Below are 6159 nucleotides of genomic sequence, written 5' to 3'. Positions count from 1 at the left end.
ATTAGACACAATTAGGCGGCGTTTGAAGAACGCTGCTCGCCTCGGGTTGAATTTCGCATTTTATCAGACGTGTTTAAGCATCTGTTTGGGAAATTAGGAGAATAAACAGTTTAACTTCTCCCTGTTTGTTTGCAAATGACCCGCGTGTCAGGTCAATTCCCAACAACCAGATAATTTATACTGTGCAGATTCGCTGAAGGGGAGAAAGATCATCGAGCGTTTTCTTGAGAGGTTTTAGAAAGTTTTAGAATCCGGGGAAGTCTTACTAGATGTTCCCTTCATCTGTTTAAATGATGTTTGTGCGCGTGGTCAGGCGCTTTGTGAAAGAACTGCTTGCTGCAGTTATAGAAAACAGACCCAAAGCCGACAGCATAACAAGTAGTTGTAATACTGATATCAAAAGCGCTCTTGCCTAACGTGATTGTTCCTCGTTTAAATGGTGCAAACTCCACTCTAGTAGCTTCGTGTCCTTTGACAAGACCCACACAAATGTGCACAAGAAGCCAAATTAGGAGAAAAAAGCGAGCCCGCGTGAAAATGATAAGACCAAGGGGTCCAGTTCTTGTGAGAGAGGTTTCAGCGAGGAAGCTTCTCGAAAGCCCCTCCACTTCTGGTGATACAAAATAAAGGAGGGCAAAGAAGTCGCGGCTGCCATGCGCACGAGTGGTGCCGGCTTTGTCCTCGGCGACTGGTATCACGAACCAGTGATCTGGCGGGCTGCCTCTGAGTGGCCGTGCTTGTGAGTGTGTAGAGGGCCTCCGCTCGTGCGCGCAGTAGAGGCGCTCATCGGCGGAGAACAAAAGGAAATCGCCGTGAGACGCGCGAGTGCAACGAAACAGACACGTGAAACGCTGCCAGAGTCGAGCTGTCAAAACATCTTGGAAACTAAAGTAGCCTGCGGGCCATCGCAGTTATTGTCGCCCCGTGTGCAAAAGTTCGAACCTCACGACGACGCAAATGTGACACGACAAAAACATCACCATATCGCTATCAATGAATAAAAAATCCCTATTAGTGAAAAAGAGAAAACTTGAAGCCATGCTTATGAAAACTCGATATTAAATAAAGCATGTGTATGTGTCTATTTGTGTATCTGCGCACATTAACAACTGTCTTAGGGTAGAATGCGCCTCAGGGACAGATATCTGGAATCTTAATTTTTTACAAATCTATGCTGATCTACCAGTTACTGTAAAGAGGGAAATAATCGCATATATATAAGCTAACTTTAAAGATTTTGGAGTACACTAAAAACTTTTACCGTCTTAGTTTTTCAAAAATCGAAAATTTCATTTTTCCCAATAGCGTTACCACAGGGATGACGGCCATTTTGAATTTCAAATATCGGTAAATGTCAGGTAATTTGTTTCTCTATAGTACCCAATTTTGCGCGGTTACCCCTGATTTTTGTATTCTTGATTAGGTGAGAGAGCGATTGAAAGTTTCACCGAGGAAAGTTTAAGCAAAAGTTTGTCTTTCACTTTCGAGGCGAATACTACCTTAATCGCATAGTTGTTGTCGATTCTTTTGTTTTGCCATGTTCCCAACATTGGCGGGATAGCCCGGCCTCTGTGTAGCGCAGTCGCGATTATAAACGGAGTTTTGACGCTAGAGACTCAGTAGCGGACGGCAGTTAAGCATCCGTAAGTTGAACGTTGAATGTTTGTGCAGTTGTGTTCAACATAACGAACATTATGAACATAATAAAATGGACAAAGTTCTCCATCAATATTACACCTTATAAGCCTTAAAGTTTCAAAAGTTCGGACGATAAAAGGGAGTCAGAAAAAAATCTGTATCTGTAAAACCTCATGTTTTACGTTCTTCGACATCGAACCAGCTTTTATCATCGTCATTCGCGAGTTTGTCACTGGTGAATGTCACAGCATGTCCTTATGATAGATGAGGATTAGGGTTCTACGGTGGCCCAAAACTACCTGTTCTCCGCATTCAAAGTCTGCGTCGCAATCAAATGTTTTTCTCTCACATATGTCTCTGCTTCAAAGTCTGCGTCGCAATCAAATGTTTTTCTCTCACATATGTCTCTGCATTCAAAGTCTGCGTCGCAATCAATTGTTTTTCTCTCACATATGTCTCCGCGTTCAAAGTCTGCGTCGCAATCAAATGTTTTTCTCTCACATAAGCTTATGTCTCCGCATTCAAAGTCTGCGTCGCAATCAATTGTTTTTCTCTCACATATGTCTCCGCATTCAAAGTCTGCGTCGCAATCAAATGTTTTTCTCTCACATATGTCTCCGCATTCAAAGTCTGCGTCGCAATCAAATGTTTTTCTCTCACATATGTCTCCGCATTCAAAGTCTGCGTCGCATTCAATTGTTTTTCTCTCACATATGTCTCCGCATTCAAAGTCTGCGTCGCAATCAAATGTTTTTCTCTCACATAAGCTTATGTCTCCGCATTCAAAGTCTGCGTCGCAATCAAATGTTTTTCTCTCACATATGTCTCCGCATTCAAAGTCTGCGTCGCAATCAAATGTTTTTCTCTCACATATGTCTCCGCATTCCAAGTCTGCGTCGCATTCAATTGTTTTTCTCTCACATATGTCTCCGAGGTATGCCTCAGTGTACGTTATTCCGCGAAGCATAATTTCTATCGAACAGCGCTATTGACAACGACGAACATTGTATCAAGTTATTTTCAATAGATTATCGATCGAAAATTTGTTTGGACGGGCCGGGCGCTCGTGTGTTGAGGTCACGTCATAAACATTTCCACAATAACCCATATATTGACTTATACACTTAAATATCAACATTGAAGGTATCCGTTGGTTTCCTGTACTGAAATTAAATCGACGACAATTTTTTTAGTTTTGGTGATACTTTTACGTACGTTTCGGCACATTTTGGCGCACCTCGGCGTAGTTTGGCGCCATTGTGAACGGGGGGGGGGAGACTACACGCGAGTGAGCGAGACAACAATGTATCAATTTCGGACAAAAGGATATCGATCGATAACGTTCACTGCACGATTACAGTGGAGACTCTACGCCTGTTCGCCTCTGTTCTGTGTTATTCTTGCAGTTTACTGGGATTTTCATAGTTAATATTCGCCAAAATTTGGTATAAATTACAACAACCTGACTGGTATTTGGTCTGTATAATTTAAGAGACGCTAACCGATTAAAATGGGTCAATATTAGACCCTGATTCTGCATATGCAAACGCTGTAAGATCGCCATTTTATTGAGGGCAAGAGCAAAAATTCAGCGATCGGAAAAATAAAATGCAACTAAAACAAGTTTCGTCGAGAAATTCAAAAACTAAAACGACAGCAATTTTGTATATATATCAAGGAAACACCGTGCCACTTTTCACTATAATTGGTTCAGAATTGAGAAATTTGAACGAGCGATAGTTGTACGGTCTGTTCTGTACATTAAACGCAATTGTTTTCTATGGGAAATCGAGCAGAGTAGACACATCGTAAAATGAAAAATACATCTGAAAAAAACCGTTGGTTTAACTTTTTCATTTCGCTGTTATTTTTTATAATATTTGGTATGACACATATCATATGAAGGGTAACTAAAACTCTATGGTTTTATTTTTTTTAGTTTCCCTCTTTTTTTATGAAATGACGAGTTGAAGATCGTTTTGCTGTTGACTGTGTTTTTACTTGATTTTGCATATGTCTCTTATCGCTTACGTATTTTTGGAATTTCCTTGTGAAATTCTTCCCAAAATATTATAATTGTAAGGGCAGCATATACGTAGTGCACTACGGCCCAAAGGCGCCCCATTTTGTACGGTATATAGCGTCCCGAATTTTTGCCACACATACGTGGAGTGCGCGTTCGGAGAGTCAATTTCACCTCCCGCGTCATGTTGAAAATTTCGCCGTATTTCCTTGCTGCACATCTAAATATTAATGAAAGAGCAACAGGTCCTATTTCCCGTATATGCTGCCCTTACAATTATAATATTTTGGGAAGAATTTCACAAGGAATTCCAAAAATACGTAAGCGATAAGAGACATATGCAAAATCAAGTAAAAACACAGTCAACAGCAAAACGATCTTCAACTCGTCATTTCATAAAAAAAGAGGGAAACTAAAAAAATAAAACCATAGAGTTTTAGTTACCCTTCATGATATGTGTCATACCAAATATTATAAAAAATAACAGCGAAATGAAAAAGTTAAACCAACGGTTTTTTTCAGATGTATTTTTCATTTTACGATGTGTCTACTCTGCTCGATTTCCCATAGAAAACATTTGCGTTTAATGTACAGAACAGACCGTACAACTATCGCTCGTTCAAATTTCTCAATTCTGAACCAATTATAGTGAAAAGTGGCACGGTGTTTCCTTGATATATATACAAAATTGCTGTCGTTTTAGTTTTTTGAATTTCTCGACGAAACTTGTTTTAGTTGCATTTTATTTTTCCGATCGCTGAATTTTTGCTCTTGCCCTCAATAAAATGGCGATCTTACAGGCGTTTGCATATGCAGAATCAGGGTCTAATATTGACCCATTTTAATCGGTTAACGTCTCTTAAATTATACAGACCAAATACCAGTCAGGTTGTTGTAATTTATACCAAATTTTGGCGAATATTAACTATGAAAATCCCAGTAAACTGCAAGAATAACACAGAACAGAGGCGAACGGGCGTAGAGTCTCCACTGTAATCGTGCAGTGAACGTTATCGATCGATATCCTTTTGTCCGAAATTGATACATTGTTGTCTCGCTCACTCGCGTGTAGTCTCCCCCCCCCCCGTTCGCAATGGCGCCAAACTACGCCGAGGTGCGCCAAAATGTGCCGAAACGTACGTAAAAGTATCACCAAAACTAAAAAAATTGTCGTCGATTTAATTTCAGTACAGGAACCAACGGATACCTTCAATGTTGATATTTAAGTGTATAAGTCAATATATGGGTTATTGTGGAAATGTTTATGACGTGACCTCAACACACGAGCGCCCGGCCCGTCCAAACAAATTTTCGATCGATAATCTATTGAAAATAACTTGATACAATGTTCGTCGTTGTCAATAGCGCTGTTCGATAGAAATTATGCTTCCGGAATAACGTACACTGAGGCATACCTCGGAGACATATGTGAGAGAAAACAATTGAATGCGACGCAGACTTGGAATGCGGAGACATATGTGAGAGAAAAACATTTGATTGCGACGCAGACTTTGAATGCGGAGACATATGTGAGAGAAAAACATTTGATTGCGACGCAAACTTTGAATGCGGAGACATAAGCTTATGTGAGAGAAAAACATTTGATTGCGACGCAGACTTTGAATGCGGAGACATATGTGAGAGAAAAACAATTGAATGCGACGCAGACTTTGAATGCGGAGACATATGTGAGAGAAAAACATTTGATTGCGACGCAGACTTTGAATGCGGAGACATATGTGAGAGAAAAACATTTGATTGCGACGCAGACTTTGAATGCGGAGACATATGTGAGAGAAAAACAATTGATTGCGACGCAGACTTTGAATGCGGAGACATAAGCTTATGTGAGAGAAAAACATTTGATTGCGACGCAGACTTTGAATGCGGAGACATATGTGAGAGAAAAACAATTGATTGCGACGCAGACTTTGAATGCAGAGACATATGTGAGAGAAAAACATTTGATTGCGACGCAGACTTTGAATGCAGAGACATATGTGAGAGAAAAACATTTGATTGCGACGCAGACTTTGAATGCGGAGAACAGGTAGTTTTGGGCCACCGTAGTGTTCTAACATTGCACAACGAGGTCAAATTCTAATAATGGGTGGGATATGATTTTTGCAATGTAACCACAACAGCCCGCACGTTGAATGAAATGTCTTACTCTGGTTTGACATATTCCAGGGTCTACGAAAGACACATCTGTTTTCATCGATGATCCCAGACCAACTTAAATGTCTCAATTGATTTGTTTTGCGCGCAGCACTGGCAAGGGAAAAAAGGAAGTTGGAAGCCAATTTTATGGCGTTTCTCTAATTTTCTCCGGCGCTTTGCATATATTACGCATAATATTTGTAAGGTGCGAGCTGCGAATGCAACCAGGGAACACCATAAAATGGCGCGATATTGACAGATATCTCTTTCCGAACTGCGGATACACGCAAAATTATGCAAATTATGTTCATAAACATGTGAGGTACACATATGAAGTC

The sequence above is a fragment of the Ptychodera flava genome, chromosome 16 (genome assembly GCF_041260155.1).
Source record: "Ptychodera flava strain L36383 chromosome 16, AS_Pfla_20210202, whole genome shotgun sequence".
In the NCBI taxonomy this organism is placed as follows: domain Eukaryota; kingdom Metazoa; phylum Hemichordata; class Enteropneusta; family Ptychoderidae; genus Ptychodera; species Ptychodera flava.
The sequence above is the reverse complement of the archived record's forward strand: the minus strand, read 5'-3'. Positions refer to the sequence as shown.